The sequence below is a fragment of the Suncus etruscus genome, chromosome 13 (assembly GCF_024139225.1).
Source record: "Suncus etruscus isolate mSunEtr1 chromosome 13, mSunEtr1.pri.cur, whole genome shotgun sequence".
Classification (NCBI taxonomy): Eukaryota; Metazoa; Chordata; class Mammalia; order Eulipotyphla; family Soricidae; genus Suncus; species Suncus etruscus.
The window spans coordinates 67,888,751-67,900,257 of NC_064860.1; the positions used below are offsets into that span (position 1 = coordinate 67,888,751).

Genomic DNA, 11,507 nt, shown 5'->3' on the forward strand with positions numbered 1-11,507 from the left:
CCTTTCCATGTTTTATTGAGTTCTTCAACATACTTTTCATTTCCTCTCTACAGTCCTTTTCAGAAAGTCTGTTCAGAGAGGCTAATGTTAGCTGAATGTTCATAATTACCAGGTCTATACATTAAGTATGGTGGAATTCTGTGATTCTTTCTCATTGTAGTATTATGATGGCGTTTTTTTTTTGGGGGGGGTCACACCCGGTGGCACTCAAGGTTTACTCCTGACTCTGCTCTCAGAAATCACTTCTGGCAGGCTGGGGGGGGGGGGACCATATGGGATGCAGAGATTTGAACTGGGGTCTTCCCAGTATTGGCCTGAAGCAAGGCAAACGCCCTGCTGCTGTGCTATCACTGTGGTCCTGTGATAGTGTTTTGTGTGGGGCTTCTTGTTTATAAGAAATGTCCAGTACCAGTCTGAGTGCACATACCTCAATTCATTTCAAAATGGTGCTTTTTAGTCCAACAGCACCCACAACCCCTACAGGTCACCAGTTCTTTTTTTCCTCAATTACACTCTTGTCTGGGCATACATCCCTCAGTTCAGTTCAAAAATCAGTGAAGATGTTTTATATATTTGGCAACTAATAATTTAATTAAAACCAGAAAACTAAAGATAATTTATACATTTGAGCACTATTACAACTTTCTAAACTGTAACAGCATTTAAGATGTGAAAATTTTATTAATTAGAAGTCTTTTCTAAAAATATAGTAATTATCCTATCAGTTTGGTCAGCTACAGAAAAGGCTCATGATAAACAAGAAATAGAATTTGGCTAAATATCTTGTTAGAGATTTTAACCCTGTCCTCTTAGCATAGGTTCAGAATGCAAGGAAGTGTTAAAAGATTTTTTACAAAATATAAAATATATTATCTTGTCAGAATAATTGTTCAGCTATTTACTCAAGCAGATTGATTATAGAAACATGAAATACTTATAAAACATCTGTATAATATAAAACTGATAGATTTATGTCTCTGTCATTTCACTGGATGCATATCTGTTTATGATTTTCTTCTTCTTTTTCTTCAGAAATATTTAGAAAACAGTTGTCAGAATTAATAGTCTTAAGAAGTATAAAAACAAGATTATGTAATTTTTTCTCATATCAAAATTAAAAAAATGATTTTTTACAATAATTAAAATTTGATAATTGTCATTTTTATAAATAAACTCAAGACAATAAGTATTTAAACAAATTCAATATAATAATTCAGAATATATATTTTAGATTAAACAAGACAATTATAAAACAGTTATTGTAAGATTTGGAAAATTATTTAATTTAATACCTATTTTCTACACAAATGCAATATAATCAGTATCACTACAATATTAAAGATAAATAATTTTTCAGAGTGCTTAACAAGGTATTTATAGAAGTAATGATTAAAATAAATTAATCTGAATATTATTGGTATTAATATCTATCATCTACCAACATTTACAATTTTATAGGTACAGAGTCCAGAAAATGAGTAATGGGGAGATAATACATGCTTACCCTTCAGAACCACAGAGCCCCTTATGAGTGCTACCATGGTTTACATCTGATAACAGTCATGAATAGCCCAGGAGCACAAACAGGTGTGACCCAACCACATCCCATATTTTTAGATATAAAAATATTGGGATATTTGAGAAAGAAAATATATAAAATATAATTATGTTTTTTGAAATTAATATTTCACTCACCTATACATTTACCTATTCCTACATATACTTATCTAACAGTAAAACCATATTTTTACATGATAGTGATTCTTATTTATTCATAAAACTTTTCTTGTACTGAAAGATTCCCAGAAACATACGAAAAATATACCAATAGTACAACAATAACTCTCTTCTAATATTCTGCTGTGAGTGCATGTGTGTGCATGTTTGTACTATTATAAGGTGTATACCTAGCTTCAATAGGCTTCATTGACTGCTTGCTTCAGGGTTGTTATTTGGCAGAGCTTCTTCATAAGCACATCTAAAAAAAGAAATTAACTTTATTTTGCTCAAAACCTGAATCGATATTTTTAATTTTCTCTTATCCTGATTATTGTATTTGTTTTGTTCCAGAAAAAAAAACATGTAAAGATGTATATAGCAAGTCTTAATAATGTATAATTGCTACATACACCTAACTGCTAAAGTAACTTTACTTTAAAACACACAAGCATATAAAAAAAGAGAATGTACTGTCATGAAAAAGGTTAGAAGAAATAGTTAAGTGAAGTGTGCTCTAATTTGCTGGGTTTTTTCCAAAGATAGAAAGACAATCCAATCCAAGACAAGAAATGATTGTCATCTAAGCACTCAGTTAAAATAATGTGCACAGTATAAAGATCTCAGCAGAGCCACTGATGAGGATAAATATCTGCTCCCTTGTGAGGAAGAAGAACATCATCAATCAAAAAGCTCTTTTCTTTGATCCAGAGCATGTTTTCCTGTGTTTTAATTGAAGAAATACAGGAAAGCTACAACCTCAACATATTTCTTATGAAAATTATTACTCTCCATGTAAGATACGCTGATGCATTTCTTTTTGATCTGCAAGTGTAGGTTATGTAGGTGTTTGAATATTTGTTTCATTTTACTATTTTGTATATTGATAATATTCTAATGAATGAAAGTGCAATGACAATCATGTTCTAATTTAAGTTGTTCTCAAAAAGTTACCCAGTTTTATCTTATATATTTCTCACATAATTTACTCTTTAATAGTTTCATAGCTTATGTCCCAATACAAGATATGAAGCATCATTTTATTTAATATATATTCCTTAATTCTAAAATCTGGAAATTCAGTTCATTTTATTTTTGGAAAATATCTGCCATATATGAGAGGAGAGTGAAAAATATTTATATTATCAACCCAACTAACCAAATCAGATGCAAGAACAATATAACTTTATTTTTAAATTTGAATAATCCAGTTAGCAAATATCTTGTAAAGAACTTTTAAATTGTAATTTTAAAACAGAAACAAAAACACGCATAAAACCTTCTCAAGCATGTTACTAACCTGGAACCAAAGTGATAATAGAGTAGGGCACTTGCTTCCATACAACAGACCAGAGTTGGAAACCTTACACCCTCTATGGTGCCTCATCAAGGAGTGATCCCTGAGATATGAATAAAACCTGACCATGATGGGTGTAAAAGAAATAAATTTCAGAGAAGTATGAAACATTTATTTTCTCCCTCAAATTCCTTGCTCATAAATATCAAAGAATTTATTGGGTGAGTAATTTTTCTCAATATTTATTTACCTCAAATATTATTAAACACTCATACATAAGTATACGAAGCCAAAATATTTATGTGTGCATGTATATGTATATATTGGCCAACTCACTTTCCTTGCAGCTTTTGACTATGTGGAAATATTTGGGTAAACAAACGTGATTTGTGTCGCCCTTCTTGCTTTTTATTCACACATCAGAGATTCCTTGAAATTTCACTCACGGCTTTACATTTAGAAGATTCATTTTATGATTATGTGTAATGCATCTGCAGTTTCATTGATCAGAAGGCAATTTTTGTAATTCTAGACCTCTTACAGCTCTTCACAAATAAAATATGGCAAAGAAGAAACATTTTAAATGTTGCAGTTTATTGTTTCCAAAGTAGATAAAATCTTACTGTGACTTTTAAGAGAGATTGCTTTTATGTCATGATTTCAACAGATACAATTTCAGGAAGACTGAAACCTGAATACATCATTGTGATGTGTGAGGTGCTGCAGATGAGATGTGATTCATTCCCACATAGACAGGTTGTCTTCAGCTTTTCAAATGAAATTTATTGAACAACACATTTGTTAAAAAAGATCTACATTCTTCCCTCAATATCATTTTTATTTTCCTTCATGCCAATATTTATGATTTTTTGACACTGGTATATTAGTAATATTTTAAATCTTCTTTTTTCTTTTTTTTAATTTATTGAATCATGAGATACAAAAGTTTCTCAGCTCTTACCACTGGCACTTTATTCAGGATTCAGGTAACCATTTGTAGTGCTAGAAATAGAACATAGGTTGTCTGTATGCAAAAGTAAGTGCCCTACTGTCTGTACTATCTCTCATACCTTACTAGGGAAACTTTTAAGACTTTTCAGATATTTCAGAATTGAGAAAAGTGAATTATCCCCTAATGGTTGATGTTTATCTTATGTAGCTCACTACCCCCAATTGAAAAGTACTGTTTTGTGCAGAGCAGAAAAATAAAAGTTTCTGTTGAAAAAACTGATAAATGAGAAGAATACGAAGAGTTTGAACTTTTGTAGTTAAGCTTCATTGGCCGCTGGTGAAATAGAAATACTTGACCCACTCGGGATCACACTATAAATCTTTAATGTATGTTCAACTCTCAGGAATCAGGTAAGAACCATTTTTAAAGGACATATGTCCTATCTAAGTCCATGGGAAACAAGAACATTTGCTTTAGAGTGCCACTGAAATGAGATGCAAATTGAAGAAATATTTTAAAAAACTTGCTGCAAAAAAATTTTAATGAAAAGGAAAAACATGTGAGCTGAAAAAATACTGAGTCCACAAAGAGCAAAGACTCCTGTGAGGCATATGTTGTCCATATATATATATAAAATTGTAATTTTAAAACTCCTTTTACATCTAATTTAGAGAAAGTCTTTATTTCAGAACTTATCACTGAAAGCATAAACACCTTGTTATCACTGAAAGCTAAAACACCAGTAATACATAGCTTTGAGCTTTGTGTAGGCATATTCTCCTTTTCTTTAACTGCTAAAGATTTGTAACTCATGCCTTGGGTTACATGTTAATCTTCATTCTGTCCTCTGAAATAAATCTGCTACTATAATTTAGAGTAGGTCACTTTGAAACATCAGAAACAACTTTAAAATGCTAATCTATATCTTATTACCCTGCTTAAATCTAGAGAATTGGAGATAGGTATTAAAGCTGTTTTTCAGATGTAAATATCATGATAAAATATAACAGCTTATCCAATAGTAAAACTATGACCGTATATTTGTATTTTTGTTTAATTAGTTGAAAAATCAATCTGCAAAGTTTGATATAGAAAATTATTGACATAATAGTTTATTGATTGAATTACTTAAGCAAAAAAATTAGTATCTAGTGATTGGAAGTAGAAATGAGTAAAAGAAAAATATTAAAGCTATGTTCAAATAAGAAATTTTACCACAAACCCTTTGAAACAAGGAATCTATAAGAAGAATTATCTACAAATCTTTCCCTCGTGAAGGTTACTTACAAAAAGTCCAACCTCAGGTTAAAATTAATGCTAATTTAATTATATATATTTAGTGAATAATTGCAAAAATAAATTTATTTTTCACAAATCACAAATAATTTCTGATAATCCAAGATTTCACTGCATAATTTAAATTTTTTTGAGAAATGTCCTTAATGGAAAGGTTAAATTCTCATATATATTCACTTTACTCTGAAAAATGACAGTGCTTAAAATTATGTTCCAAGCGCTCATTTTCTGCAAAGATCATTAGATTTAATCTATTATTATCAACTTAATTTGAGTTCTTAACTGACTCCACATGGAGTTCACATACACTGTTTCAGATAAACTGAGAAAGTCTGTTATTTCTTTGGTAATTTATTTTGAAGATCAATAAGCAAGAGTCTACATAAATCATAAACACATCCTACGTAATTAAAATATCAAAATGAGAATTAATTTATAGATTTAAAATAAAGTGCAACGTCACAGTTAGATTTAATAATGCTCACTTCCAAAGTATGTGGAAAATGTTACCTCTGGCTCAAGTTATTTGTTATATCGTAATATCATTTTATTGGGGAGATTTGACAATAATGTAACTAGAACACAGACTAATATCAGTAAAGAGTAGCATGAGACATACACAACATTAAGAAAAGTTAAGGAGACACAGACTTGCAAGTGTTTGCAGGCTTTGATGCTAACTCGTTTTTGTCCCTTCCTTTGAACCTGTGAGTTGTTCCTCTAACATATTTCCCCTAAATTTGCATCACTTAAGGTCATAACAAGGTCAACAATGTCACAAGTAGAAGTGTCAGCATCATTTACACTGTAATTCTTCTCATGTCTGAGTTTTATTATTTTTATTTTTCTAATAGTTTAAATTATAATGAGTTTCTGAATGTAGTATAAACATGGTAACAAGTACGTAAGCTTATACTGTAGTTTTCTCTACAATTATAGAAGGACAGATTACACAAGTTTTACACTCTTTATTAATAAATTTTAATTATTTCCTAACTTACCTTGCTGTATATATTTTATGCACCTATAAATTATTTAGAATTGTTTAACTTATAGACTTCTATTCGGGATATTTTAGAGAAAGAATTAAATTGATTTTCAATATAAATAAGTTATGAGTTGTTATGTTATTTGAAATGCTTTTTCAATCTATCTTTAGTTTCAACATATTATCTACATTATTTAATTTACCATGTGCTTTAGGAGAAATAGTTGTACTTGGCATACTTTGAGTATTAATTATAATTTTTTATATAAGATAATAAATTGGTATGCTCTTGATATTGATATATATTGATATATATCTATATCTATATTGATACCTGTCACATATTTTATTGCTTATTACATTTTATATTATTATAGTAATACTATTTATAATCAATATTTCGTAGATGTTTAGTATTAAATTAGAGTTACTTTTGATCCATGGTGTCATTCATTTTAGTACCTTATGGCTTTGGTAAAAGTGGATAAGAAATAAAAATTATACATTTCATTTATAAATTGATGCTTTTTCTTTTTCTTTGAAAAATATTTTCATATTTTTATCATAAAACTTTCTTTTTGAAAATAATTTTATCATGTATTTATGTAAAGGTGCCTATTAATGTTTTTTCTCTTGATTATGGCTCCACTTTTTATTTCCATGCCAGTTTTAAATAATTATGTATTTAATATAAAAGTAAATTTTTTATTTTTTCTTATTTATTTAATATTTTGGAATGTAAATTTCTTTTTTCTTTTCTTGAAAGTAATATTTGTGTTTTTTGTTAGTTACATGATGGTTACTACAAAAAACAATTTTTGAACAATTGTATTGTATGTATCTGTGATCAGAAATCAAAATGAGGGAGGTGTGCATTGGTGGAATGCTGCACTAGTGAAGGGAGGTGTTATTTTTATGACTGAAATCCAACTACAAACATGATTGTAAATAAAAAATAAAATAAATTATAAAAACATTAAAAAAACTTGGGGCTGGTGAGGTGGCACTAGAGGTAAGGGGTCTGCCTTGCAAGCGTTAGCCAAGAAAGGACCATGGTTCAATACCTCGGCGTCCCATATGGTCCTCCCAAGCCAGGGGCAGTCTGTGCATTTAACCAGGAGTAACCCCTGAGCATCAAACATGTGTGGCCCAAAAAACAAAAACAAACAAACAAAAAAAAAACAAACAAAAAATAACTAGTGCTAGCATGGATGCACGGAGAAAAAGACTTTCATTCAGTGTTGGCGGGAATGTAGACTAATCCAACTTTTTTTTGGAAATAATATGGATATTCCTCAGAAAATTAAAAATTCAGTTTCATATGATACAGCAATATAACTCCTATGGATAAACACTAGAATCCCCCCCCCAAAAAACAGTGCAAAAAATCCCTCTATATTCCTATTTTCATTGGAGCAATATTTAAATAGCCAAAATCTATTGTAAAACAGATTGAGTGAAGCAACTTCAGTAAAACAAACCTTGAGCAAAGGAACTCAAGTGCACAAGAACAGATGAGTATATAAAGAAATTGTGGCCTATCTACATAGTGGAATACTATCCAGCAGCTAGAAAAATAGAAATCATGACATTTGCTTATACACGGAGAGATATGGAGAATATTAGACTGAGTGAAATGAGTCAGAGGGAGAGGAATATACATAGAATAATCTTACATATTTATGGTATATAAAAATATCGTACATTAATAATATCTACAGACAATAGAGATGAGGACAGGGAAGATCAGTCCATGGCAGGAAGCCTGCCATAAAGAGTGTTAAGTCTAATTAGAGTAGAGAAGGTCCCCTATAACAATGATAGTTGGAACCGATCACTCTAGACAAGAACTTGCTACTGAAAGAGAATAAAGTGATATGCATAGTACCCCTTCACCCTTCATTAACAATACTGTAAGCCACAGTATCTAAAATGAAAAAAAAATTAAAAGGAAGAGAGAAAGGAGGGGAAAGGTATATGAAGAGAAAGAGAAGTAAAATTATTGCCCCAAAGGCAAGTGGGAGTGTAGGAGGGAAACCTAGGACATTGGTACCAGAAAATATGCACTGGTGTAAAGTGGTGTACATTGTGTTTACTGAAACTCATTCTTAAGTAATTTTGTAACCACTGTTTTTAAATCAAGTAATTAAAAAAAAAAGAATCTAAGTTCATAGTCAAAAATTAAAAATACGCAATATATACCAAATATGTTAAATGAAAGTATAATAATGTACTTTTAGTAATTTATAGCATTCTAAATAGATAAGGATTATTTCAATTATATAATATCAAAGTCCTATGCAAAGAAATTAAAATTTTAAAATAAAAGTATTGGCAGAAGCTTTAATGCACTAAAATGTATTACTTTGACTTTAAATATTCACTAAATATGAATATACAAATAATTGGAACTATTTCACATATATTAATATCATTAAATGTTTATTTCATAAAATTTATAAATTATAAATTTTTATTGTTTTACTTTAAACACTGTGATTTACAAAGTTGTTTATAATACAGTTGTTTCTGTCATTCAGTTTTCCAACACCAGCAGTAGTTTGAGCTTCCCATCACCATTGTTCCAATTCCTCCCAACACTCCAAATATTATGACTTTGTAAACAAAATTGCAGATTAGAACTTATGTTATGAAATGACTATTAATTCTCAAGGAGTGCAACATAATTTAAAGTCATTACAACAAATTTTAAAAGGCCTAATGATTAATCTTAACCTCAAGTAAATAATTTTAATTTTGATTTTTGAGGGCCATATATGACTGTTTACATCTTACTACTGGCTCTGAGCTCAAGGGTCACTCCTGGAGGTGGTCTCGAGGCCCTATTGTATGCTGAGAATCAGCTGTATGCAAGGCAAGCTCCATAATACTATATACTATCTCTTCGGTCCTTCAAGAAAAGAATTGTAGTGTATAATCACTTACACATTATTAGAAGTGTTATCTGTGAAAATAAATGAAATATTGTTGAATAGCAAACAACAGGCACAAATTTAAAGTATTACCAATGTACATTAATTTTTATTCAAATATTTTCTAAAATTTTTAATAAAATAATACTAGAATTTAAAATTTAAAGATAAAAATTTAATTTAGAGCAAAATATATGCTAATTAAACTTTAAAAATATTGCATAAATAACTAAAATTCTAATAACCCATTTCAATCTCATGTGATCACTTTTGTGAAGATAAAATTCAATTTATAATAATTATATATAACTGACAATAATAAAATAAAAATACATGTATAAGCTGGAAAAAACTTTATTGATTACTTAAACTGCAAGATTAATATATATAAACTTATTTATTTTTAGACCATAAGATACATGTTACTAGTAATAATATTTTATAAAAATTATTGGTACTATTTACATGTAAATAAAATCATTATTTATATTTGCTATAATATGTTTGAGAGATTTACTTAAAGGAATCAACTTTGTTGATTTGAATACAATCAGAAAGTATGGTAACAATATTATCTTTGTAATCAGTCTCTATTCAATTTTTGACTCACTCAACAATTATAACTAGTAAATTTAGTTAAAGTAATTTAAAAACATTTTTACAGAGAACTATAGAATTCTCTGGTGGGACTATTTATTGTGTGACAAACTCAAAATGCATTTAAGTAACAGTTATTCAGAAAATTATTATATTCTTGCAATTATTCAAACTTTTTCTAATTAATATAAATGTAACCTAATTTAATCTTTATGAATCCATAAAATTATACTTATGTATAATGTGTATATATTGATATATAGAACAGAAAATTTGAACTACTAGTTTACAGATTAGAAGTAATGAAAGTATAATCTCTCAATTTTAGGTTAGATTATAAATCAAGCAATTTAGTGCTCACTTCGGCAGCACATATACTAAAATTGGAACAATACAGAGATTAGCCTGGCTCCTGCGCAAGGATGACACACTAATTCGTGAAGCGTTCCATATTTATTATATTTTTAAGCATTCCATATTTAAAAAAATCATGCAATTTAGAGTTTTGATACCTCCATTAAAAATCAGGGATTACAGATGTTACTCAAAGTATACGTCAAATATGTGCATGAACTTTAGTTTGGTTTATGGTATCACATTGTTCATAAATATCCTCCCACAAGAAATATAAATATATCTTTATATCATTGTATGTACTCTGTTTATATAAATATAACATCACATTCAATTTTATTTAGATGTAATTGACAAATGCCATTCGTGTCCAGCATATACACCTAGTGATTTTAAATGTATCTATATAGTAAAATGATCATAATATCTGTCTAGCTGACTGACATATATCTTCCTACATAGTTCCAAATTCTTTCTCATTATGAGGACTTCGATAATATACTGGTGAAATTGCTTTTAGATACACAACACAGAACTGATAGTTATTGTCACTTTGCTGTATATTATTTCTTTGTAATCAATTTTTTTACGATTGAAAGTTTGAACCTCCTTACCTCATTTACCCAATTGGAAAATAAATTAGAACAGATTATTTGCTTAAATTGTATTTGTTTATGCATTGTGAGTGTGTAAAGCATCATTAATTCAAAGAAAGTATACTCTGTATATTACACAGTTATATATTGGGCCCCAATATTTGCTTTCATATGTTTTCAATAATGCTAGTTATTTCACTGCAGTCCAAGACCATACTTTGTCATTGTGAGTTTTCAAACTTAATAGCATCATGCTCACTTCAGTAGCACATATACTAAAATTGGAATGATAACAAGATTAGCATGGCCCCTGAGCAAGGATGACAGCAAATTTGTGAAGCATTCCATATTTTTACATTAAAGAGAATGAGGCAGTGAAAAAAAGACTTTAGTAGCATCATAAATATATATTTTACTTAAAGAAGGAATAAGTTAATGTTCTTGTATTAGAACTTATGTTTTTTAATTAAATATATATCTTAGATTACTTTTAAATTATGCATTTTGGCAAACAATCTCTTATGTATTTAACTTTAGTGCTAAGGTATTTATGGCCAGAAATAAGAGTTTTAAACATTCAATAGAATTAAGTTACATTATTTTCTTGTAGTTATAAATCGAAAACATTATTCTTCATAGGGTTCAACATATTATTCTAGTATCTTTAGAAACTTTATGGTTTGCATTATCTGGAGAATTGACTTCTTTTTTTTTTTTTTTTTTTTTTTTTTTGGTTTTTCGGGCCACACCCGTTTGATGCTCAGGGGTTATTCCTGGC

General features: G+C 29.2%; 2 non-coding genes across 2 annotated transcripts; both read left to right on the top strand.

Moving 5' to 3' along the window:
* The first annotated feature begins 10,132 nt into the window (after positions 1-10,132).
* On the top strand, positions 10,133-10,236 carry LOC126026781 (U6 spliceosomal RNA). Its single transcript, XR_007502001.1, has one exon. It is a non-coding gene; the product is annotated as a U6 spliceosomal RNA (small nuclear RNA).
* Positions 10,237-10,980: 744 nt separating this feature from the next.
* On the top strand, positions 10,981-11,083 carry LOC126026862 (U6 spliceosomal RNA). The gene has a single exon (XR_007502071.1). It is a non-coding gene; the product is annotated as a U6 spliceosomal RNA (small nuclear RNA).
* Positions 11,084-11,507: the final 424 nt, after the last annotated feature.